The sequence below is a fragment of the Bos indicus genome, chromosome 4 (genome assembly GCF_029378745.1).
Source record: "Bos indicus isolate NIAB-ARS_2022 breed Sahiwal x Tharparkar chromosome 4, NIAB-ARS_B.indTharparkar_mat_pri_1.0, whole genome shotgun sequence".
Lineage (NCBI taxonomy): Eukaryota > Metazoa > Chordata > Mammalia > Artiodactyla > Bovidae > Bos > Bos indicus.
This window is the reverse complement of record NC_091763.1, coordinates 50,855,643-50,883,428: the sequence shown is the minus strand read 5'-3', so window position 1 is coordinate 50,883,428 and position 27,786 is coordinate 50,855,643. Positions and strand designations below refer to the sequence as shown.

The 27,786-nt window shown below is 41.0% G+C and overlaps 1 protein-coding gene across 3 annotated transcripts in view; it reads right to left on the bottom strand.

Moving 5' to 3' along the window:
• CTTNBP2 (cortactin binding protein 2) overlaps positions 1-27,786 on the bottom strand; it is a 168,998-nt gene that overhangs the window by 101,414 nt on the left and 39,798 nt on the right. The gene's annotated exons all lie outside the window — the stretch shown is intronic.

The following is a 27,786-nucleotide window of genomic DNA, read 5'->3' as shown; positions in this document are numbered from 1 at the left end:
CATTTTACTTTAAATGTCAGTCCATCAGCGTCAAAGTTAATTTCACATCCACTTGGCACTAAATGCAATTTTCTATAATTAGCCTACAATGGCCTTTGCATAAAATGGAAAATAGCAGGAAAATAGTATTAGGAATATATTGAAAATGAGCAACGTTTTCTTAACTCAGGTCATTCGGAATAGCTACTAGAAAAAAATTATTCTATGCCACTGCCAGTGGAAAAACTAAATTACTTTACAATAAATCAAGCTTAATTTTCCAAAATGTCAAAGATGTTTTCTAAAGAAATATTACATACATTTCCTTAATTTAAACCAACTGCACTGACCAACTCAACTTTTCCATTTTAAGACCACTATCAGCAAGCCAACAAGTAGATAAACACGAATGCAAATGACAAGTGAGAAAATGTAACATTTCTTTTCCTATTACCAGATTAGAAAATATAATTTAAGAAAAGTCCAATTCACCATAAAATTTAAGCTATCTTTCAGAGGATTATTTTAAACTTAAAAAATCAAAGTGGTTTGTAAGTCAAAAAACATTTGGTATTTCTAGATTCTTCAATTATATAATCAATGCACTAAATAAGTATTATTTTAGAGATGCAATTACAAAAGCAATTTCCTTTTATCCTAACTTTTTTCTTTTAATTTTTATTCAATGTGGTGATTCATCTTTCACCCCTGAGTGAACACTTGGGATAGTCCCCATGGTTTTTCTAATCATTTCTATCTGATATAATACCTATGCTGCTAAGTCGTTCCAGTTATGTCCAACTCTGTGTGACCCAATGGACGGCAGCCCACCAGGCTCCCTGGTCCCTGGGATTCTCCAGGCAAGAACACTGGAGTGGGTTGCCATTTCCTTCTCCAATGCATGAAAGTGAAAAGTGAAAGTGAAGTCGCTCAGTTGGGTCCGACTCCTAGCGACCCCATGGACTGCAGCCTACCAGGCTCCTCTGTCCATGGGATTTTCCAGGCAAGAATACTGGAGTAGGGTGCCATTGCCTTCTCCAATAATACCTATAGTCACTTTAAAATATAAAAATCTCAATTTGGTTTTTAGAATATCCAACTTCAGTGGTATGATGGCTTCTCTTCCCCAGCTAGGATCTGCACCACCTGGGAAGGAAGTGTTTAAGAAAACCTGTCTTCTTTCATTCAATTTTCTCCCTGTCTTTCCTAGTTATTTTCATCCTCTCCAGATTGGAAGGGACCAGAGGTAAAGGATGAAGATGGAAGTGAGGGGAACAGGAGCCCTCTACCTGAATGGTTCAGTCGATAAACTGGCCTTACCGGCTGAAACTTACATTTTAACAACCAATTAAAATTACTTCTTCCTGAGATGAAGGGAAAAGCAACTAGATGGGGCAGGATGCACAGCATTCTCTCCAGAGAAATGCCCCTGGATAAAAATCCTTTCTCTCTTGAATCTCCAACAATTAGATTTTTTATACCCTCAATGTGGGTTAGGAGTTTAAAAGTCAAATGTGGATTTCAAATTTCTTCTGAAAATCTGGCATCTTGGTCCTCATTTTAGCATCCATATTTATTATTATATAGGTCCCCTGCTGAAACTTACATTTTAAGCAGGGGTTCTCATTTTTCAACTATGGAAGTATTTCTTTTAACATTATTGTAAGAAGACTACCTTTCTTAGTACATCTTTCTTTGTAGCAGAGTTCTTAATCTTGAATGTACCACATTACTTTTAATAAGGGTAGATCAATATAAAAGTATTAATATTTAAGGATACTGTGTAATAAAAAGGACTTGAAATGTGTATAATACTGAGTTTGAAGAGCCCTTTCCCTAAAAAAAGGAATAGCTGAATGTGCAGATAACTTCTTGGATTATGCATCAGAATTACTTGAGAATGAAATGCATTTCAGGGAAATGAGTCATTATGAAGCCACATGCTAACTATAATTATAAAAACAGACTCAAACTCTTAAACCACTGATAAATAAAAACATAATTTCATCAGAATCTGAAGTTATATAGAATCCTGAGAAAGTTGTAAGCAAAAAATAAAAACATGGCCATTATTAATGGAGGATCTGACATACAGAGTTCCTACTTTTGGCTTTCATTGTTTTGTAAGATCAACTGAAGTAGGTTGGACTCAATTAGCAAAAATAAAAGGAAAAGTACTTTAGCTATTCAGCTTTTTCTACAGCATATAATCCTCTTGGGGGGGGGGGAACCCTAAAAACTTGAATCGTAGGTCACAATTACAACATATCACCAATTAATTTTAGAACATATTGACAAACATCACATTAGTTTGTCTTTTTTTTATCTTTTAAAATTTTTTTTTATATTTTTAATTTTATTTTTAAACTTTACAATATTGTATTGGTTTTGCCAAATATCGAAATGAATCCGCCACAGGTATACATGTGTTCCCCATCCTGAATTCTCCTCCCTCCTCCCTCCCCATACCATCCCTCTGGGTCGTCCCAGTGCACCAGCCCCAAGCATCCAGTATCGTGCATCGAACCTGGACTGGCGACTCGTTCCATATATGATATTATATGTATTTCAATGCCATTCTCCCAAATCATCCCGCCCTCCCCCTCTCCCACAGAGTCCAAAAGACTGTTCTATACATCAGTGTCTCTTCTGCTGTCTCATATACAGGGTTATTGTTACCATCTTTCTAAATTCCATATATATACATTAGTATACTGTATTGGTGTTTTTCCTTCTGGCTTACTTCACTCTGTATAATAGGCTCCAGTTTCATCCACCTCATTAGAACTGATTCAAATGTATTCTTTTTAATGGCTGAGTAGTACTCCATTGTGTATATGTACCATAGCTTTCTTATCCATTCATCTGCTGATGGACATCTAGGTTGCTTCCATGTCCTGGCTATTATAAACAGTGCTGCGATGAACATTGGGGTACACGTGTCTCTTTCAATTCTGGTTTCCTCAGTGTGTATGCCCAGCAGTTGGATTGCTGGATCATAAGGCAGTTCTATTTGTCTTCTGAAAAGCTGGAATGATTTTGTAACATTAAAAAGTATTAGTAAAAGGTAAATTTTACTAAGAGCTTATTTTTTATTGCAAGATGTTTCCCATTCATTTTCTCCTAAAATTAAGTTCAGGAGAGAACCACTTTTCCAATTCACATTTTACAGACAAGCAGACTGAGGCTTAGAAAGATTAACTTCCTCTCCTAAGGTCATTTCAACAGGAGCTAGTATTCAACCCAGGCAGTATTACTTTAAAGACTACTCTGAAGCATTTTGTAATTTATGACTAGAGTATTCTGGAATAGTAGAAAGGGCTTCAAAAATTATTACTGCTTACAACATTATTCAGATCAATACAAAGAAATAGTAATGAAGTTTGAAAGACAAAAATATGACAATATTCTAAGTAATTAAATTTTCCATATGCTCTATATGTACTTTCACAGTTGCTGACCATACACCAACATAATGTAATCAAACTTACACGTTTTTTTTCCCCTCAAGATTCATTCTTCAGAGAGTACTACATAAGTGCAAAATACAATCCAATTAAAAAAATGGTTCCTAAATATGCTTTTCCCCAAAAGCAGCATATTATCAAAAGGCACTGAGTATCTGAAAACTAAAAAAAAAAAACCACCAAAACCCACTAGCATTAATACAGATCTAAGTGCAAGAAGACTGCGGAGGGATTCGGTCTTCAGCTCCAGCCTACACAAGGCAGGGGCCATTACCAAGGGTGCCAGGGATACACAAGCACAAGGGGTGATCCAAACGATGAGCCCAGCCTGACTAGATGGACTTTCACAGTGATTAATATGAGGCAGTGCTTGGGTAGAAACACTGAAACAAGTATGAAAACCACTTGGGCCTGCAATCAACACTGCCTTCCAGGAGTGAACCAGAAATGAACACTGCCCCTCCACACCGCAAATCCAGACTCCACATCAGGCTTCATGAACAGAAAAGATCTGTCAATCAGAAGCAGACAATCTCTGGACTACTGGGCTCACTTCTGGGTGAAATATTTAAAGAATGATCAATACAAAAAGGACTTGAAGATAGAACTGAATAGAAAAAGAAAACAGGAATGCTCAAAAGACTTATAGAAGCATGATAAATCTTTCAATATCTGAAGTCATTTCATCTTTACAGAAGTATTTAACTACTTTCATTATTCTCAAGGAATAGAATTATTGCCATTATAAAAAGGAATGTTTAAGGGTCAAAGCTGTTCCAAAGTAATAATAGGCTGCACTGGATTTGTGAAATCTGTCTGGCAGCGTTTCAAACATCGGCTGAAATGGTAGAAATGGGGTGGGTGCAGAGTCTCAAAAATTAGGCAGGCCGTCTGCTTCTAAACTGCTACACTCCTCTCAAACCCTGAAATACTATTATTCAATATCAAGAGGGATGGAATTTTTTTCCAAGCAGCCAACATGAGAATTTATCTGCTGCTGCTGCTCCTAAGTTGCTTCAGTCGTGTCCAACTCTGTGCGATCCCATAGACGGCAGCCCACCAGGCTCCCCCGTCCCTGGGATTCCCCAGGCAAGAACACTGGAGTGGGTTGCCACTTCCCTCTCCAATGCATGAAAGTGAAACGTGAAAAAGTGAAGTCGCTCAGTCGTGCCCGACTCGGAAAAAAATCCTACCTGCAAATAAATGTCATTCTAGGAGTGAGTTTACACATTCATACACAGTGTGTATGCATGTGAACACACACACACGCATACATAGTACTTGAGTGGACTGTAGAGGGTGGAACAACCATGTGAAAGCTACAGTCTTTTGGAGAACGACATTCATTGCCCTTCAGTGATTACAAAGGCTTAGAAATTCACTAGCCAGGAACAAAATGTAACTTTCTGGACTAAAGAATGTCAAAAAGTCTGAGTAATCAGTCCAGTGAGCACATTTCAAACATCACTGATATGTGCCAAGACATACATGGGACACAGGAAAGGAAGGCGTGTCATGAACTTGCCTGCAAGGCAGGAGGAGGATGTCATGGAGCTGTCACAACAGCCTACCTGCTCATGGACAAAATAATCTGGATGTGCAGAAATTGTCATGCCAGTTACATACATAATAAATATTGTGAACCATATATTATGAGTGACTTAGATTTACCTGGTGCCTGAGGTTAAAATCTGGAAGTCATACTTCAATAAATGATCTATTTTCTCACAGGCAAGTAGACCATTCTAACAGTATCTGTGAAATGGTTTGATTTCATAGAAACCAGAGCCAGAAGTAATCTGTCAGTCCTTTATTATGACCCTGCCTGCCACTTAACCACCTTGCAAATAACCATCAGTGTTCATCTCAGCTAGAAATACGGCCCACATTCAACTGTAAAAATAAGATTACCCTTATTCCCTAACTAGGTCAAGAATGGCACATCATGCCTCATTGTTCTGCTCTCTTGCTTAGAGTAGACATTATTACATTCTCAACACACTTTAAGCCGAATCCAGGATAAATCCTATTTATCTTAATACATCTCTCCAGGCAGTCACCATCCATCAATCAGAACTGGAGCACAGATGAACCAACCTGCCAACTCTGCCCTGGGCAGTTAATTGCTGCGAACTGCTGTATCTTTACCTCTGTGTGTTTGATCAGCCGTGTCCAGCTCTTTCCGATACCATGGACTATATAGCCTGCCTGACTCCTCTGTCCATGGGATTCTCCAGGCAAGAAAACTGGAGTGGGTTGCCATTTCCTACTCCAGGGGATTTTCCCCACCCAGGGAATGAATCAGGGTCTCCTGGATCTCCTGCACTGGCAGGCAGATTATCTACAACTGCTAGACAGTTAAAACCATGCCTTTTATGTCTCTAACAATGAGCTACCAGTTTAAAACCCCATGTATACCAATTATTTATTTAAGGCTGCAGAAATAATGGTTCTATTACTGGGATTAGTCATGCACAATGACTTATAAAACTTCCATATCAAAAAACAATTTTAAATTTTATAAAAGAGGCATTATTACTCAATGTTAATAGAAAAAAAAAAAGTAAGTGTGCTTATCCAAACCTATAAGCTTACTTGACATACTCTACATTTTGATTTAAAATACAGTTTGCTAAACTTTGGAAAATATAATAAAAGGAAAAAAAAGGAACAAAAAGATCCATGATTCAATTACCAGAAAGTAGTCACTATTAAGATTTCCTGGTACTCTACAATTTATGTTTTACAAGCATGTATTTAATACCAAAAACAGTTATCAAGGACTTAAGGGAGTATGTTTCAAGTAAACTTTCTCATTTAGTTTGCTAAACAGTTCCTATTTCAATGATCTACATCAATATTTAATAGCATTCCACATATGAATCCTTATATACTAAAAAAAAATCTTAGTTTATCACTTACTTTACTTTCAACTGTTCTAACATACCTACAGGTAAAATGTGGGAATATTAAATTCACTGAAACAGAATTACTGGGTTAAAAGATAAAACCATTTTCGTATGAAAGGATTTTTCAATATCTGCAAATCGACTAAGGTGATATCCCTCATCAATAGATTAAATAAAAACCATATGATCATTTCAATAGATGCAGAAAAAGCTTCTGACAAAATCCAACATCCATTTGTGATTAAAAAAAAAAAATCTCTCCAGAAAGTGGGCATAGAGGTACTATCAGTTCAGTGCAGTTGCTCAGTCGTGTCTGACTCTTTGCGACCCCATGAATCGCAGCACACCAGGCCTCCCTGTCCATCACCAACTCCTGGAGTTCACTCAAACTCACGTCCATCGAGTCAGTGATGCCACCCAGCCATCTCATCCTCTGTTGTCCCCGTCTCCTCTTGCCCCCAATCCCTCCCAGGATTAGTCTTTTCCAATGAGTCAACTCTTCGCATGAGGTGGCCAAAGTACTGGAGTTTCAGCTTTAGCATCATTCCTTCCAAAGAAATCCCAGGGCTGATCTCCTTCAGAATGGACTGGTTGGATCTCCTTGCAGTCCAAGGGACTCTCAAGAGTCTTCTCCAACACCACAGTTCAAAAGCATCAATTCTTCGGCACTCAGCTTTCTTCACAGTCCAGCTCTCACATACATACATGACTACTGGAAAAACCACAGCCTTGACTAGATGGGCCTTTGTTGGCAAAGTAATGTCTCTGCTTTTGAATATGCTATCTAGGTTGGTCATAACTTTCCTTTTAAGGAGTAAGTGTCTTTTAATTTCATGGCTGCAGTCACTATCTGCAGTGATTTTGGAGCCCCCCAAAATAAAGTCTGACACTGTGTCCACTGTTTCCCCATCTATTTCCCATGAAGTGATGGGACTGGATGCCACGATCGTTTTCTGAATGTTGAGCTTTAAGCCAACTTTTTCACTCTCCACTTTCACTTTCATTAAGAGGCTTTTGAGTTCATCTTCACTTTCTGCCATAAGGGTGGTGTCATCTGCATATCTGAGTTTATTGATATTTCTCCCGGCAATCTTGATTCCAGCTTGTGCTTCTTCCAGCCCAGCGTGTCTCATGATGTACTCTGCATATAGGTTAAATAAGTAGGGTGATAATATACAGCCTTGACGTACTCCTTTTCCTATTTGGAACCAGTCTGTTGTTCCATGTCCAGTTCTAACTGTTGCTTCCTGACCTGCATATAGGTTTCTATATAGCATTCTATATAGGTTTCTATATAGAGTACTATAGCGGTACTATAGCTCACCATAATGAAGACCTTTTGAAATACATTACCAAATTCCTCTTTAGTGGGGAGTCTGTCAATTTTATTCCCATCAGCAGTAGTGATTTTGTGTCTACAGTTATGACAGAGATTGGTCCATATTTTCCTTCTTTATTTTTTAAAACTCTTTGTTTGAGGATTAGGATACTTCTAATCTTAACTTATATGCAGAGTATATATATATATTTATATTATATTATATTTAACTTATATGCAGAGTATATCATGCAAAACGCTGGGCTGGATGATTCACAAGCTGGAATCAAGATTGCTGGGTGAAATACCAACAACCTCATATATGCAGATGATACCACTTTAAAGGCAGAAAACAAAGAGGAAATAAAGAGCCTCTTGATGAAGGTGAAAGAGGAGAGTAAAAAAGCTGGCTTAAAATTCAACATTCAAAAAATGAAGATCATAACATTTGGTCCTGTCACTTCATGGCAAATAGATGGGGAAAAAGCAGAAACAGTGGCAGATTTTCTTTTCTTGGGCTCCAGAATCACTGCAGATGGTGACGGCAGACATGAAATTAAAAACACCTGCTCTTTGGAAGACAGGCTATGACAAACCCAGGCAGCATATTAAAAAGCAGAGACATCACATTGTGGACAAAGGTCTGTATAGTCAAAGCTGTGGTTTTTTCCAGCTATCACGTACAGATCTCTGAGAGTTGGAAGCATAAAGAAGGCTATGTGCTGAATAATTGATGGTTTTGAACTGTGGTGCTGGAGAAGACTCTTGAGGGTCCCTAGGATACAAAGGAGATCAAACCTTTGTTTTGATCCTTTTCCTTTTCCTTTCCCTAAAGGAAATCAATCCTGAATATTCACTGGAAGGACTGATGCTGAAGCTAAAGTTCCAATCCTTTGGCCACCTGAGGAGCAGAGCTGACTCATTGGAAAAGACCCTGATGTTGGGAAAGACTGAAGACAAGAGGAGAAGAGGAGGGCAGAGGATGAGATGGTTGGATGGCATCACTGACTCAATAGACATGAGTTTGAGCAAGCTCTGGGAGTTGGTGATGGACAGGGAAGCCTGGTGTGCTGCAGTCCATGGGGTTGCAAAGAGTCGGACATGACTTAGTGACTGAACAACAACAACTGCAAAAAAATGATTTGGGCCATGATGCTCCCTTTTGCATTTTCTGATAAGTTTTGTATATATTAGTATTGTTTATTTGTTGAATGTTTGATGGCATTTATCAGTGCAACCTTTGAGCTTGGAGTTGTTTTTAGGGGAAGGTTTTTTATAATGAATTATAAAAACAGACATACAGCCATTTGGAATTTTATTTCTTCCTATATCAACTTTGTAAGTTCTATTTTTCAAGAAATGTGACCAATTCCTCTAGGGGTATTGAAGTTTTTCACCTTATTCACTTACTATCACTTTAATGTCTGTAGGATCTGTAGTGATAATACTTTTTTTCATTCCTAATATTGGTGAAGGAAGTTGGCCTTAGGAAGCATCACTACAAACAAAGCAACTGGAGGTGATGGAATTCCATTTGAACTATTTCAAATCCTAAAAGATGATGCTGTCAAAGTGTTGCACTCAATATGCCAGCAAATTTGGAAAACTCGGCAGTGGCCACAGGACTGGAAAAGGCCAGTTTTCATTACTATACCAAAGAAGGGCAATTTCAAAGAACGTTCAAACTAATGCACAGTTGCACTCATCTCACACGCTAGCAAAGTAATGCTCAAAATTCTCCAAGTTAGGGCTTCTGCAGTACGTGAATCAAGAACATCCAGATGTTCAAGCTGGTTTTAGAAAAGGCAGAGAAACCAGAGATCAAATTGCCAACATCCGTTGGATCATAGACAAAGCAAGAGAATTGAAAAAAAAAAAAATTTGCTTCATTGACTATACTAAAATCTTTGTGGGGATCACAGCAAACTGTGGAAAATTCTTAAAGAGATGGGAATACAGATCACCTGACATGCCTCCTAAGAAATCTGTATGTAGGTCAAGAAGCAACAGTTAGAATTGGACATGGAACAACAGACTGGTTCCAAACTGGGAAAAGAGTACGTCAAGGCTATATACTGTCACCTTGCTTACTGAACTTATATGCAGAGTACATCATGTGAAATGCCAGGCTGGATGAAGCACAAGCTGGAATCAAGACTACTGCGAGAACTATCAGTAACCTCAGATATACACATGACACCACCCTCATGGCAGAAAGTGAAGAGAACTAAAGAGCCTCTTGCTGAGGATGCAAAAGGAGAGTGAAACAGCTGGCTTAAAACTTAACTTTCAAAAAACAAAGATCATGGCATCCGGTCCCATCACTTTATGGCAAATAGATAGGGAAACAATGGAAACAGTGACAGATTTTATTTTCTTGGACTCCAAAACCACTGCAGATAGTGACTGCAGCCATGGAATTAAAAGATGCTTGCTCCTTGGAAGAAAAGCTATGACCAACCTAGACAAAGCTATGTTTTACCTAGTAGTCATGTGTGGATGTGAGAATTGGACCATAAAGAAGGCTGAGTGCTGAAGAATTGATGCTTTTGAATTGTGGTATTGGAGAAGACTCTTGAGAGTTCCTTGGACTTGCAAGGACATCCAACCAGTCCATCCTAAAGGAAATCAGTCCTGAATATTTATTGGAAGGACTGATGCTGAAGCTCCAATTCTTTGGCCACCTGATGAGAAGGACCGATTCATTGGAAAAGAGCCTGATGCTGGGAAAGATTGAAGGCAGGAGAAGGGGACGACAGTGGATGAGATGGTTGGATGGCATTATGGACTCAATGGACATAAGTCTGAGTAAGCTCTGGGAGTTGGTGATGGACAGGGAAGCCTGGCATGCTCAGTCCATGAGATCGTAAAGAGTCAGGCATGGATGAGCGACTGAACAAGAACAAAAATTAGTTATTTGTGTTCTCTTGTTCTTGCTTATTTTAATCAGGAATAAGTCAATTTTGTTGATTTTTTTCAACAAGCCAGTTTTTAGCTTTGTTAATTTTCTATTGCATATTTTGTACTTTTCTCATTGCTGCTATTTAGCAACAAAAAATTTTCCTTCTACTTATGTTTATTTTGCTCTCCTCCTTGTAGTTTCTTAAAGTAGAATCTCAGGCCACCGATTTGTATATCTTTCTCCTTTTTAATACAAGCATTTAAAGCTCTCAATTTTCCTACAAACATGGTTTTAGCTATATTTCAAATATTTTGATGCTGTATTTTAATGCCACTCATTTTCCAATTTTGTGATTCTGTCTTTGTCACACAGAAGTTTCTTTTTTTCCAAAACTTTACATATATTTGGAATTTCCCCTGAGAGATATTAAAACCTACTGTGATTATGAAATTCTCTATTTCTCTCTTGAATTCTGTCAACTTTTGCTTCATGTATTTTGAGGTATGTTATTAGTTATATTGAAGAAGAAAATGGCAACCCACTCCAGTATGCGTGCCTGGATAATTCCATGGTCAGAGGAGCCTGGCAGGCTACAGTCCGTGGGGTTGCAAAGAGTTGGACACGACGGAGCAAGTGAACAACAAATCCTTTTATTATTATGAATTGCCTTACTTTTATAATACTGGGTCTTGTTTATATATTTTATTCTATTTCATTTATCTTTCTATCCATAATTCTCCAGTACAAAAGTTTTAATTTGTATTATTAAGTGCCACCCACCAAAAGAACAAGCCTCCTTCACAATATGTTTCTATAAATTTCTTTGCTATGCTAACAGTTTATTGTCCCAGATGAGATTGAGACGTATAAACTTCTAAAAAGTAAAACAATGATAACTTTGATTGAAATCATGTATAAATTAGAAACACATTTGAAAACAGAGGGCCTTTTTCATAAAATTAACTCTTGCCATGGAAAGTATCTTTTCCTTTATTAAAATTTGCTTTTATATCTTACAGTTTTCTATTTTCAAATTGATTAGCCTAACTTTGAGAATAAAAAGATACTTTGGACAAATCTTTGGAAATATTCCCACTTTTCTAATTATCTCTGCATAGTACATACACTGATTAAAATTGCTAAAGCAGTAGTTCTTAGTCCTAACTGCTCATCAGAATCATCTATATAACTCTGCAAACACTGGGTTTTGGTCCAACACATTCAGTAAGTCTACCAAGATTCTCCTAAGTATGCTGATGCCCCAGTCAAGGATAAGAATAACCAATTTCTTGCTTATCTCTACACTTTTCTACCATTATTTCAAGTATTTTTATGCTTATTCTCTACTACGCATATCTCTAGGTCACTTACTTTTCAAGCAGCTTTTGGATGAGAATGCTTTCTATCTGTACCAGTCTTTAGATGATTTCTACTTCCTTCTTACATTTACATTGTCTGGGTAAAAACATTCTCAAGGGGCCATCCTAAGATTCCTTCCGTATCCAATAGTACACAGGAGCAAGTCCAAAGCCAAGGAGGATTTTCTCCCTTTCAGGTAAGCCTCCTGTTTTTCTGCCTGATTAAGTCGATTCTTTCTCCATCCTTAAAATTAAGAAATAACACTTAAGATTATTCCTGGTGTTGGCTGGTATTATCCTGGCATGTAGCTTTTTCATCTAAAGACTCCGCTACATCTTGGTTACAGCCATCCATTTCATTTGTTCTAGTCTTCTCTGCGTGAGTGCATGCTCAGCCATGTCCACCTCTCTGCAACCCTACGGGCTGCAGCCTGCCAGGCTCCTCTGTCCATGGGATTTTCCAGGCAAGAACACTGGAGTGGGTTGCCTTTTCCTCCTTCAGGGGATCTTCCTGACCCAGGGACTGAATCTGAGTCTCTTGCACTGCAGGTGGAGACTTCTACTGCTGAGCCCTTTTTGAGGAGCATCAATTTTTCTCCAGCAGATCTCCATTCTCTATGCTCCACATACATGTATCTTCATTTCTATTTTGTCCCTTTAATCCCTTCCTCCGGGTTCTGGGAAATTCAAAACTGGATTCAGGTTTTTTTATAGTGCCAATTTTTGTTCCCCTCTCACTTCTAACATATATTTTCATTTCCCTAGGACATTTTAAATTCTCATGACAACCATATTAGGTAGGTACTGCTGTCTTCACACTATAGATAAAAACAATGAAGCACTGAGTGGGCAAGGCGCTTGTCCAGGGTTGTGTGGCTAGAAGGGGTGCAGCCAGGGCTCTCTCCAGCCTCCAAGATACAGGCTCCATTCTGAGATTTTTTCCCCTTAGCTTTGTAGCAGTTGTCTCTCCATCACAATCTGGCTTACCCACCATTCAGTCTAATTTCAGAGCCTCTATTTCCTTGAATTTTAAGACACAAAGCAGATGCTCTCTAAAAATTACTTTCTAAAATTTACTTCTCATGTTAATTTTTGTCAGATGGAGGTTGTTCCTTTGCATTTCAAGTGTTATCTTCCTTGTTCTACGCTGCAAAACTCTTCATAGGCCTTACAGATTTTTCTTTTTATTTTCCTAGTATCTGCTGACTCCATCTTTGGATCAGTGGGAGTCAACACAGATCTGGTTTTTAACCATAAGCAGGTAGGTAGAAGCTCCCTGAGTATCTTTACTCTCCATCTGAACTGCTATTAAAATTCTTCTCGAATATGGTGAACAGTGAGCAGACGGGTGCAAATTTACGTTGCAATGCTGCTTTCAGCTGAGAAGAGTGACGGCCCCTGCGAGAGATATGGCTCCTGTTGCGTGGCCCCAACCCTGCGTGTTAAGGACAAGGAGTCTCTTTGGCTGAACTTGTTCCCTAGGTATGAGGGCATGTCTTTGGCATCCTCAGTCCTGAGAAAATATCAGGGAGTAGCCTGGACGCCCAGATAAGCTCTCTGGTTGTTGCAGCAATCCTGCTTTCTGACACTTCTCCTTTGTGTCACAGAAGGGATTTCAATTGGCAACTCCCTACTTATCCCCCAGCCTGCCCTCACCTCCCCAGATCCTAGGAGGTAGGAGTGGGCTGGCTCTTTCTAAGTTACAGGTCCGCCTCCTGAGAGGGCATCATAGGGACCCAGGAAGTGAGTCAGTTCCCCTTCATCTCAACATTCTACCAAGCAGATATTCCTTTATTTTGGGGGTTATGGGGAGTGCATCTGTTGAGAGTGGGCTCAGCGATCAAGGTATATACACCCAGGCTGGTTACTTGACTCCCTTGGGTCTTCTCTGGTTTCATAAGAGAATACATAACCCAGGAAGTTGTCACTGTTTTTTTGAAGGATTAAATGAAATAACACAGGGAAGGCACTTGGCTCGGTGTCTGGAAGATAGTGTGTGTGTAATAAATAATGAAGTGAAGTGAAGAAGTCAAGTCACTCAGTCGTTTCTGACTCTGAGACACTGTGGACTGTAGCCTGCCAGGCTCCTCCATCCATGGGATTGGGTTGCCATTCCTTCTCCAGGGATCTTCCTGACCCAGGGCTCAAACCTGGGTCTCCCACACTGCAGGCAGACTCTTTATGGTCTGAGACACCTTCAATGTATGCCAGTTTACTAATGATAACATTCTTTCTAGCTTGCAAGTTTTTGCTTATTTTTGTATCCTTTAGCCTATCTCCTTAGAGAAATGAGAAGTTAGGAGTCAGAGGCCAGTACCAAGTCGAGTCACCATGTTAGTTATAGCTCCAGGGCATTTATCAAGCTTCTAGTACATTGGGTGATTGTGTTCATGTGTGCATTCACACCTTTAGAACTATTCTGCCTCTTCAGTTGCATCATAATCCTTAAGGCAAATGTCCTGTGCTCCTAAGGGTCCATTATTCTAGACTCTCCTCCGTGTACTGAGGGTGTGCTCATGAGATGCTACACATGCAGCAAAAGCGACTTATCATGTCAGTTGATGGAAATGAACTCACCATCCAACACTTAAATGCGTATGAATATGACATTCCAGCAACAGAGAAGACGTAGATAATACAGTCCTTTGAGATATTTTTAAAAGATTACAGAGGTATTTGCAAAATACAAAGACCTAGAACAAAATACAATAGAATCCTATTTCAAATACCACTTTTTAATATGTGAAATTGGTTCTAATGTAAGTTCAATGATGTGTTCTCAAACACCACATTTACAGCGAGAAGATACTGTTGAGCCATTAACTTGATAAGCTTTGCCCCCATTAATGAATGCATTTTTCTACTCTCAGGGTAAATTTAGATGTCAACATGTAAAGATTCTATTTGTAGCCTTACAGTAACAAATGTATACTAGCCATTCATTTGTTGAAGCTGTAAATCGTATCTTTAAGTTTTCTAAAATTTCTCAGTTCAGTTCAGTTCAGTCGCTCAGTCGTGTCTGACTCTTTGTGACCCCATGAATCGCAGCACGCCAGGCCTCCCTGTCCATCACCAACTCCCAGATTTCACTCAGACTCACGTCCATCAAGTCAGTGATGCCATCCAGCCATCTCATCCTCTGTCATCCCCTTCTCCTTCTGCCCCCAATCCCTCCCAACATCAGAGTCTTTTCCAATGAGTCAACAAGTTTCTAGATATTAAATAAATTGAAAGAATTTTTCCAATAAAATATATAACCCCATCAAAAACCTAACAAAGTTTGTTACCGTACAGTGAACTAGCAAAACAGCAGCTGCTGGAAAACACTGCTTAGAAGAACATCTGTCAGAAAATATGTTTCTGGTGATTAAAAAAATATAAAATTTTACTCAATCATTGATATTAAAGCATTTGCAAATAAGACTTCTGTAGAGTGGTCGGAGACTATCCAGAGAAGCAGTGACCACTTCTGGGGACTGAATATTTCTGTACCAAGCACACTGGCAGGAATTTGGCAGTTACTCTCCTTCATGTTTGCTGGACCGAATTCCTGTTTTGAAAATTCTCAAACAGGTTTTTCTCCTGTTTGCATGTTATTCACATTATCATGACCACTGAAGCATTTTCTGATTTGGCTTCAATCACCTAGAACTTTGGACTCATAATAAGAAAAACAAAACCAGCATTAAACACCTTGTCTAAAATGAACATACAAGTAGTTACCCAAACAAACAAAAAGAGACCAACCTCAAGAGAAAGGAAGGTAGCTTACTTGAAGGATTTCATTATTTTTGGAATAATATAGTTTACCAATGTGGTAATTCCAGAAATGCCTACTTATTTGTGATTCAAGTGAAGAAATGTGCAAATAGTAGTGGGTATGGGAACAGTGTTAACATAATCTTACCCTTGCAAAAAAATTTAAAAAGTGAAAAACAAAGAAAGAAAGGCAGTGTTTTCTCCTAGGGACAATATAACAGATAATTTCTGTGGGCAGAGGTTGTGATTAAAAATTTAAAATATGGTCCCTTTTATAGCTGCAGGAAACATAAGCTGGCGCAGTTAAAAATAAAATTCCCCAGGACATAAAGAGAGAATGATGATGACAATGTGCTCTCGGGGCTGCATCCCCTCCCACTTTCCAATGGATCCAGCCTTGGTCACTGAGAGAAATTCACTAATGCAAGCCCTGCTGAGTATCTGGAAAACATAAACAGAAAGATCTCAACATTCTCACCTTCTACCAGCTGAAGATGACTCACTCCATATCAACAGCCATCAAGGGAAATGGAAAGTCGATGATTTGAAGGCAGTCTTCATTCAAACTCTATCAGTAATTTGACCACCATTAAATGTTTCCCAATCTAAAAGAAAGTACCTTCTGCTACTTCCCGCAGCAAACCAGAAAACATGGCTCACTACACAGATCTCTGGGCAGCCCTGGGAGAAAGCAGAGTCCCTGGAGGGCAGGTTCATCAGATGCCTGCAGTGAAAGATGGTGTGGGGTGCCTCTGAGATGGTGGCAGATGTGCAAACCTTGCGTCAGACACTCCTAGTTTCTCTTAAGTCAGAGTCAGGGGTCTAGCAGGCAAAACGTGAGGGGAAGAGCTTATCTTCTTCAAGGGACGGGCAGATCTCAGGAGGAGAAGTTTCACTGGCAGGAAGAGGGTAAGAATCCGTTTAAGACCACACAATTTCATCTTCCTGCACTGTATTTGATGCAAGAATAGCTGTGAAAATACTTTATACACTACTAACTATGGTGCCCAGGTTGTTTGGTGTTACTAATATAAAGTTGAATAGGTCATTTATCACAGGTTTGTGGTAGCTCACATCATGAAAATGTTCAACTACTTATGTTTCTGCTCGATTTTTCTTTTTGCTTTACATCATTTATTCCTTGAGAATTCATTAGGCAACGTCTATGCATGGGCCATTTTCCTCTAGCGATTGGCTACCCCTGCCTTCTTTATTCTGCTTTGTGGGCAAAAAGGGGAGAGCGTTGCTGCTTTTCTTAAATAGTCTGTAATAGAGAGTAAATTACAGAACGCTGTAAACATGTGCTACACATTACGAAACAGTGAGAGTACGGCGTCTCCTCCAAAGGATGTTAGGCCAAGACGAATGGTAATCATTTCCTGAGTCTCCAACATGATTTATGATGGGCTGTGATCAATTTCTGAAAAGAGTAAACCTAAACTATTATTTTTAAAGCCTATTCTTCTAAGAATCCACTTTCTCTTCTCCAAGCTATGCCACCCACTTTCTCAGTGAAAAGTGAGTGCTGGTCTGAAAGCGTCTGGGGCCTCAGAGTAGACACACTCCTTCTAGGTGGCACATGGCAGCGCTCGCTGGGATCTGCTGCAGGAAGGGGGTCAGGACCCTGCCATTCCCACCCCCTCTATCCCGGAGCCACTGCCGAAGGCATCTGCTTCCCTCCTTTAATACCCTTAGTCTCCTATTAGTGTTCCTGGAGAACCCCAGGACAGTAAAAACAACAAAGTTAGGATGGGATTAAGGTCATTCCCCCTCTGCAGAAAACATGTCAGTTCTTAAAGTCTGGTCAATTGGACAGAAGTGCTGTTCAAGTAGAACTAAAGCCTGTGGTCACAGCCCCTCAGCCAGAGCAGACAACACTATCATTCATGCTGAAGACAAGCATTCTCAGCTGATGATGACTACAACATCAGATGATGCTATGAACCTCCCGGAAGACACACATCCCTAGAAGCAACAGGACTAGGAACAGGCTTCCACACACACTCGTTCAACCACTGCTGCTAACCAACAGGAAAGGACCTGGGTATAATTTACCTGTCTCTGTGCTTTAGTAAATGCCCCCAATAGGAATCACAGCCACAGCACTGGTCATAGCCATCCGACCTTCAACATGACCAACCTTACTAAGCACCAGAACTTATAAGACAGGAGCCTTCAGAGCATCTGAGGCATCGCAATAGTTGTCTGAGCTGACCCGGTGCAGCGGTGCATTTAGGAGATCCCTCTAAAATATCATCATGCTTGACAGTAGACTCACGGACAGCTTTGCCTGTATAGTCTATTTTTAAATATTGGTACCAGGCACATGGATACTCACAGCTGTGTTTGAGAAGTAAATGATAACATGCACTTGAGATTAAGCCTAGCATCCACGAAACAGTTCCACTCCGTTACATATAAACAACTGTACCAACAGGAAAACCTACCAAAATGACCAGAATATCAATTTATGCAAGAAAAATGTTCATAGCCCATTTATACAGTAATTCTTTTTGAAGTTGATTTAGCACCAGTCTTCATATTACTATTTCTCAATGTTCAAATGGCCCTTGCAAACAACAGATTTTTTTAAACACACAAAGAACACATATGGAGCATAAAACAGGCAATCAAATTCACTTTATGTCCAGGAGGATAATAATGGAAGAACAGTGATCTGTTATAAGGGTTTTGCTGTGATTCTACTGAGTCAAGGTCATGCTAGGAGGCCAAGAGCAAATGCTCGATGGATGTCTTCTAAGGTCAATCATCAGCTGCTGCTGCTGCTGCTGCTAAGTCACTTCAGTCGTGTCCGACTCTGCACAACCCCATAGATGGCAGCCCACCAGGCTTCACGGTCCCTGGGGTTCTCCAAGCAAGAACACTGGAGTGGGTTGCCATTTCCTTCTCCAATGCATGAAAGTAAAGAGTGAAAGTGAAGTCCCTCAGTCGTGTCCAACTCTTAGCGACCCCATGGACTGCAGCCCACCAGGCTCCTCCATCCACGGGATTTTCCAGGCAAGAGTACTGGAGTGCGGTGCCAGTGCCTTCTCTGCAGTACAATACAATAAGAATCTACCCTACAATTAATAAACCTGTGCACCCACACCTGAGCGAAAGGACAATGACACAGTGAAACAAATTTTGCATCTAGCATTCCTATTCTTTTCTTCCCCTTCAAGAACTAGATTTGAAAATAAGAGTAAAGAATTAGAACTCGAAGTATAGAGCCACTGGAAGGAATGCTGTCCTCAGAGCTGATGCATTATTTGGAGGGAGAAAGGGCCCAGGGAACCATCAGAGTCACTAAAACTGCTGATGGCTTTCCAACGGCTTTCCAATAGCACTGGCTTAATTCTCCCTTTACCATAAAGCCATGCCAGCAGCATCAGAACCACTCCTTGCTGGCTCAGTGACTCTGGAGGCTGCTTGATCCCCTCAGGAAATAAACTGAGAAAGTAGTCATTGTTTTTGTTTTTGTTTCACAAGAAGGTAACAGGAGCTTGCAACCCCATGGACTGCAGCCTACCAGACTCCTCCATCCATGGGATTTTCCAGGCAAGAGTACTGGAGTGGGTGCCATTGCCTTCTCTGATATTTAAACTACCTTTTGCAAATGAACAGCCTAGATTACCAAATGGTCAAAGAATCCTATGGGCTAGGAAAAGGTTAATGATGTTTCAAAATGTAAGCTTTTTTTTAATAGGGTAAGGTAAGGTAAAATTCTAACTGTGGATGAAATATGTGTCACTTAGGACACTTTCAGGTAGCATCACCGACTCAATGGACATGAACTTGAGCAAACTTTGGAAGATAGTGAAGGACAGGAAAGCCTGGCATATAGCAGTCCAGGGGGTCACCAAAAGTCAGATATTAAACAACTTAATGACTGAACAATAACAGGACACTTTCATTTTAAATTCCAACACTTAGAGAAAGATAAAACATAAAATGACTTCTCAATGGTTTTAGTGCCCCTCTTCACTGAGAACTTTGCCATCATCCAGGAGGCCCTAAACTGTATGGATGAGCAGAAGGGTCGGAGCTCACAATGTCCTAACATCTTTGGCTCCAACAGCCTTCACCCCTTTTCCTCTCCATCCAGGGTAGAGCTCAAGTTTCTCCAGATGCTTCTATTTTTTCAGACCATTAGTCCTCAGTACTGTCAGCTTGGCTCCACCCAGAATCTGCCGTCTGTGTCTCTCAGGAGGCTGAGCCGTGCTGAAGCATCAACAGCCTATTTTAAAGCCAATACACGCTTGAAGTCTCCAAACTCACCTGGGCCCAAGGAGTCAAGGCTACTAGAGGTTCCATGAATGAAAATAGCTTGGAGCAGGCCTATGCACCACGAGTCTCTGGTTCCATGGTGGATATTCCAAACCTTCTCTGTGCTCCTAACCCATCCTCGTCCCCTCATGGCACTCAGCCTTGCTTTCTTCTTCATGCTGGAGATCATTTTTTTCCCTTAGTACTCTCAAAGTTCTGTTCCCTCCCTTACAGTCTTTCTCAAAGGAAACAATTTATTTTTCCCACTTCTTTTCTGTAGTCTGTCTATGCCTGGCTTTTCCTCTCCAAATCCTTTTATCTCTAAATTGCTACCAACAGTACTCTGTGAACAGTACAGTTTCTTGTAGGACTTCCCTGGCGGTCCAGTGGTTAAGACTCCACACTTCCATGCAGGGGGCATGGGTTTAATCCCTGGTAGGGGAGCTAGGATCCAGCATGCTTTGTAGCTAAAAAAAAAAAACAACGACTTCTTACAGACTTGTAAATTCAATTGCCACTAAAAATTTTACCCTGGGTCTTTCAAACCTAGAAAAATTGGTGAGCATCAAACTGAAGTCTTCATCTTCTCCACCAAGCACCTCTTACCACACCCTGCTTTGGTTATGGCACCACCACACTTCACATGCAACCTGAGTATCAACAGGTAATTGCATCCCTCTCGTTCCCACAGGGGTCAGTCAAGACCTAACGTTGTTGTTTAGTTACTAACTGATGTCCGACTCTTTAAGACCCTGTGGACTGTAGCCTGCCAGGGTCCTCTGTGCATGGGATTATCCAGACAACAATATTGGAGTGGGCTGCCATTTCCTTCTCCAGGGGATCTTCCTGACCCAGGGATGGAACCTGCTTCTCCTGCATTGGCAGGCGGGTTCTTTATGGCTCAGTGGTAAAGAATCCACAGGCCAATGCAGGAGACTTGGGTTTGATCCCTGGGTCAGGAAGATCCCCTAGAAAAAGAAATGACAACCCACTCCAGTATTCTAACCTGGAAAATCCCATGGACAGAGAAGCCTGTCCATGGGGTACAGTCTATGGGGTCACATAACAGCCAGACATGACTTAGCAACTAAATAGCAACACCATCCCAGCCACCTCTTTCTTACTCAAGCCGCTTGTCATCTTTCTCACTAACACTTACGATGGTCTGCTTGGTCTCCACATCTCCAGTGATGATACCTCACCAATCAGTATCAGTCTCTTTGCTGACCAAAATGATTGCCTGGAAATGCAGGTCAAAGATATCACTGTATTGCTCAAGAGCTGTCAAAACTCTTCATTACTGAACAATTAAGCCCAAACCTCATCAAAGTCTTCCATGAGCTGACCCGTGTTCTCTCTCTCCTCTCTTTTTCACATTCTATTGCCCACCTTCCTTCTCTTCACCTCCTAAGCTTTGTGTTAACTATATTTTCTTATTTTCTGTATTCTTGCTGTTCTAACATCTAACTCATCGATGAGGGGACGACTGTTCCTCTCAGGGCTAGTCAGTTTGTAGAGAGAGCCAATGACTGCAAATGTGACTTTCCTGTGCAAACCAACCAATCTGCAGCCCAAACCCCACACCTCCCCCACCTTTATCAAACCCTCCCTCATTAATAAACCCACTATCCCCCACTCTAATCACTCCAGGAACAAGTTTGGACAACAAGTGGCAGTCCCTATTTCCTGGAGCTTTTTGAAAATTCCAACTACTCACCACTAAGCCTGCTTTCCTCACCTTATACATTCCTTCCCACAGAAACCGTAATAAAGACTTTCTGCCCCTCCTGATTCTTCTGCCTCCAGACTGACCCTGGTGCTTCCCCACATGGCCCTTCATGGCTATGCTGTGCTTTCTATATCTCAGGATCTAAGCATAAAAAATTTCTTCTATCAAGGCAGTCATTGCCATGTCTGCGTCTTATCATATCTGATTAAAACAAATCCGGGGTAGTGAGCTACCCTGGTAGCTCAGTGATAAAGAATCTACTTGCCAATGCAGGAGACACGGGTTCAATCCTTCCAGGAAGACCCCACATGCCACGGAGCAACGTGAAGCCCAAGCACCACAACTATTGAGCCTGTGCACCCTAGAGCCTGTGCTCGGCAACAAAAGGGTAGCCCCTGCTCACTGCAACTAGAGAAAAGCCCGAGCAGTACTGAAGACCAAGCGCAGACAAAAATAAATAAATAAAACCAATCCTGGGTACATTTTAAAACAAGTTCCAACCACAAAAGTATTCAAAAGGCTTTCCGTTCACCATGCTGTTTCAGAGCACCGTGTACAGAGCTGCTGTTGTATTTTTCCAGTGAGACTGAGTTTCTAGTTCGTCTCTCTCTGTAAAGCTTTCGTGACCACGCCTGCCCCAATGCCCAGTCCTTTCTCTCTGTGCCGCCACTGTCTTTTGTATACAGCTCTCAGCCGAACACCTGTGATTTCACCATAACACTGTTACTCACTTAAAAATGCCTCTCTCCCCTCCTAGTGAAAGGGAAGTCGCTCAGTCGTATCCAACTCTTAGCGACCCCATGGACCGCAGCCCACCAGGCTCCTCCATCCATGGGATTTTCCAGGCAAGAGTACTGGAGTGGGGTGCCATTGCCTTCTCCACTCCCCTCCTAGACTAGGCTATAAACTACAAGAAAGAGACTGGGCCCTCCTCATGTTTATCATGAATACTGAGCTAAGCACACAATAAACAATGAATTCTTTATGAATTAGTTTAAATGTACATCAGGGTTTCCCAGGTGGCACTAGTGGTAAAGAGCCCTCCTGCCAACACAGGAGACATAAGAGAAGTGGCTTTGATCCCTGGGTCGAGAAGATCCTCTGGAGTAGGAAATGGCAACCCACTCCCATACTTTTGCCTGGAGAATCCCATGGACAGAGAAGCCTGGCAGGCTACAGTCCACAGGGTTGCAAAGAGTCAGACTCAACTGAAGTGACTAAGCACAAACATCAATAGTGTTAGTACTGAGTAGTGCTAGTGACTAGCTTTGCTCCTTTGAAATAAAGCTTTCTGATTAAGAATTTCCAGCTGGAAGAAAAAAGGTTAATCAGTAACAGCTTTGTACACAGCTTATTCTCAGCCATATAAACTATTCAAAGAAATATAGACAGAGATAGATACAACAGATCTTAACATAGCTTAGTCAAATACATGGACTTCAGAATGTATTTTGTACATACATTTGACTAAGAGTATGTGATACAAATTTAGAATCCATAATATCTCTAAAAACTAGAAAGAACAAACTGATTCTGAGCTACCTGAGAACTTAGGCTAATTTTGTTTTTTTCTCCCTACCTAGGATTCTTATGGAGAAGGCAATGGCACCCCATTCCAGTACTCTTGCCTGGAAAATCCCATGGATGTTAGAGCCTGGTAGGCTGTAGTCCATGGGGTTGCTAAGAGTTGGACACGACTGAGTGACTTCCCTTTCACTTTTCACTTTCATGCATTGGAAAAGGAAATGGCAACCCACTCCAGTGTTCTTGCCTGGAGAACCCCAGGGACGGGGGAGCCTGGTGGGCTTCCGTCTGTGGGGTCGCACAGAGTCGGACTCGACTGAAGCGACTTAGCAGCAGCAGCAGCAGGATTCTTATAATCCACTCCAGTTAGGAACTGATATAAAGCACAGAGTGAAACAAACTGATCTCTCTTTTCTTCCTCATGATAGATAATTTAAAATTTCAATGCAGGGTTGTAAGAATGCAAGATAAGTACATAGTTTGAGGGATAGAATATTTACGTATGTCAACATACTAAAGAAATATGAAATTAACATTTAAAATGAACAAGTGTTACTTTTTAAAGTGCTAATCATAAATTTCTCCATCTTAACATCTGTAGCAGTCTCATTTACAGCATTCAAGTCTGTTGCTTTCAAGAAATGATGAGCTTTTATAATTTGTTCCATTTTCAACACTAATTGGAACAGGAACAGGAATACACTAATTCTTTGGTCCACTTGGAAGGTGTTAAGTTGGGTTTACTTATCTTCCCTCATAGCTTAGGTGGTAAAGAATCCACCTGCAATGCGGGAAACCCTGGTTTGATTTCCTGGGTCAGGAAGATCCCCCAGAGAAGGGATAGGCCACCCACTGCAATATTTGTGGGCTTCCCTGGTGGCTCAGGCGGTAAAGAATCCACCTCCAATGCAGCAGACTGGAGTTCAATCCCTGGGTTGGGAAGATCCTCCTCCCCTGGAGGAGGGCATGGCAACCCACCCCAGTATTCTTGCCTGGAGAATCCCCATGGAGTGGGGAGCCTGGCAGGCTGTGGTCCATGGAGTGGCAAAGAGTCGGACATGACTGAGCGACTAAGCACATACCTACCTATCTTCTCAGAACCAAATAATTCTGGCCCTTTAAAAGCTACACAAGCAAAAGGTTAAGGTTTTACTTATTTAGAGGTGCCTCTTTGAAATGCCTCAGAGTTATACAACAGTGTTCCAATTTTCCCACTCTCCAGATAATTGCCGGCATTAATAAAAGGAAAAACAGCTTACAGTGCTCACATCCTCAGGTGGAATTCTGAAACCAAGAGGGCCAGAAACTGCTGTGCATGGATGGATGCTGTAACTTCCCAGCCTCCTACAAGGGATGGCTGAAGCTCCGTCTGAACAGTGTTTGCAGGAGACAGCCTCCCACTGAACCCCAGGGACAGCACAGTGAACCGTGAGGGTGACTCGTCCACAAGAAAGATGGGCACGCTAACCTGCACTGCTCTTCTTCCTTAAAGCGAGCGGGTCTGGCTAAGACTGCAGACACTGAAGCTTCTAGGGAGGGAAAGCCATATAATTCAGTCCAGGATACAGACTCTGGTCTCCAACTGCCTGGATCTGGATGTTGGTCCTATCATTTCCTAGCTTGCTAACCACTATAAGCCTTGGTTTCTCGGGTGTACAGTAAAGATAATGACACCTAAGTCACAGAACTGCTCTAAGTCTTAAAGAGATAATTAATGTACAGTTGCCCAGCATGTTGCTTGCCACAAGGACAAGTGTTCAGTTCTGTTGCTCTCAGTAAGAGGAGAATTTATATACCACTTATCAAGTGCCCAGGCTAAGACTGGGCCCAGTAGTTGGTTACAGAAGGCTTCATTACCAAGGTGATGCTTCTACTTCTTCCTGCTATGTCAAGTTTTAAACACAAGCCATGCTCTTGGACTGTTTTTCCAAAAGATTATTTTTAAAGCAGTTTTATATTCACAGAAAAATTGAGCAGAACACGCAGAGATTTCCCATACACCTTCTGCACCTACGAACGCACAGCCTCCCCCATTATCAACGAGTCCCACCACAGTGGCGTATTTGGTACAACTGATAAATCTGTATTGACACAACATGACGGCAAGTACATGGTCTGCCTGTGGGGTTATTCTTGGTCTAGTACGTTTTCTGGGTTTGGACAAATGCATGACATAAATCGATCATTACAGAATCATATAGAGTGGTTCTGACGCTCTGTGTTCTGCATCTTCACCTGTCTCCCCACTCCTCATTCCTGCCACAACCACTGATCTTCTGACCATCTCTGTGTTGCCTTTTCCAGAACTTCGTGGTATACTTGGAATCATGAAGAATGCAGCCTTTTAAGACTGGCTTCCTTCACTAAGTAATCCTCACTTAAGGTTCCTCCATGTCTTTTTATGGCTTGACAGCTCATTTCTTTTCAGTACTGAACAATATTATATTGTTTGGATGTATCCCAATTTTTCCATTCACCCACTGAAGGGCATCTTGGCTGCCTCCTGGTTTTCAAAATTATGAATAAATCTCTGTGAATGTAAGTTTTCAACTCCTTTGGGTAAATACCAAGGAGCATAATTTCTGGAGTAGGTACAAGTATGTTTAGCTTTGTAAGAAACCTCCAAAGTGGAGTACCAAAAGCAGCTGTACCATTTTGCATTCTTATCACAATAAATGAGCATTCCTGCTGTTCCACATCCTCAGCAACACTTGGTATTGCCAGTGTTTGGATTTTGGCTCTTCTCATAGTGTGTAATGATGCTAAATTTGTATCATTTCATGGGGTTTCCCCCATTATATTTTTCTTTATAAAACTGAACAAGGTGATCTTTAAGAATACAATGGAAAGAGTTAATAAATGTAACTCTTGTACAAGATAACCTAATTCTCCAATTTACCAATGTACTTTTCAGAGAGACCAGAGCCAGTCTTTGCCTGAGTAGACTTAACCTGAAGGAATAAATCATAATTGAGAAATGGAGTAAGACCGAGTTCTGATCAACATCATTTGCATCTTTGTGTCCAGTCTGACCTGGAAGCTAGACTTACTGCTGTAATTGTTAAATTATATGAGCCAATCTATTTCTTGGGAATTATCTGGTTTCTGTCATTTGTAACAACAACAAAAAAATTCTCAATAACAAGGCACTGAACTCCACACTTTCATAACACCACCACCAACAATAAAACAACAAAATGTTCTGTTTTAACATCTGCTGGCCTAATAAACTTTGTTTTCTCACCACCATGAACCTTCTCTGAAAGCATCTTTTCCAGATTTTTTTTTGCCACACCAGTGCAGCATGTGGGATCTTAGTTAACTGTCCAAAGTTCAAACCTGTACCCCTTGCATTGGAAGCTCAGAGTCTTAAATAACTGGACCACCAGGGAAGTCCCTTCCAGATTCTGATTTCTACTTCTCTTGTGTTGATATACCTGGCTACCTTCTTTGCTCTTAAACTCTTCCTCATTGGCCCTAACCAGTCTCTCCAGTAAAGAAAATGCCAAGTAAAGGATCAGGCATAATCCTTATAAAAAGGATGGTCTAAAAGCCCCAGAAAGGGACATCCACCTAGAGCTGCAGCCACAAGGTCCCTCATCAACTGATCTCTGCCTGCCTTTCCAGCCTCACCCCTTACTGTGCTGCCCCCTAAACTAGCCCAGTTCAACCCAGCCAACCTACACAGATCATGACACGAACAAATCATTGTTTAAAACAACAAAATTTTGGTATAGCTTATTATGTGGCTACAGTTAACTGTAATACTGCTCTGTGCTGTGCTATGTCGCTCAGTTGTATCTGACTCTTTGCAACCCCATGGACTATAGCCCACCAGGCTCCTCTGTCCATGGGGATTCTCCAGGCAAGAATACTGGAGTGGGTTGCCATGCCCTCCTCCAGGGGATTTTCCCATCCCAGGGATCGAACCCAGGTCTCCTACATTGCAGGCAGATTTTTTACCACCTGAGTCACCAAGGAAGCCCAAGAATACTGAAGTGGGTCACCTATCTTCTCCAGGGGATCTTCCTGACCCAGGAATCAAACTGCAATCTCCTGCATTGCAGGCAGATACTTTACCAGCTGAGCTACCAGAGAAGCCCAATATTGCCCTAAGGGACACAATCTCCCAAGGGGAGACATTCCACCTAGAGGTAAGCACAGTGTAACAAGATGCTTAGTTTAATGCTTTCTACAAACACTCAATTGTTTACTGCTTTCTACAAACCCTCCCAAGCATCAAGAGTCCATCTCTGGTGTGAGCAACCGCCATGGTGAAAAGGACAAAAACCAAACTCTGAGCCCAAAGATCAGAGATCTGCCATTAACATCAGAAGAGACGTGACCCGCTGAACTACAGTTTCCCACTGAGTAAACAGGAATGTTATAAAGAATACGTGGCACAAAACAGAAGCAAGGTCTCCAATGCTAATATTATTAAACAGCTTAACGTCGTATCTGCCACCTTGTTTGGGAGTAAGGCTATGGGCAAATTTTCTCTTCAGACATTAGTTAATCATTACAAAAAGAATAGAAAGAAGAATTTTTAAAAATCATTAACATGTATTAACTCTG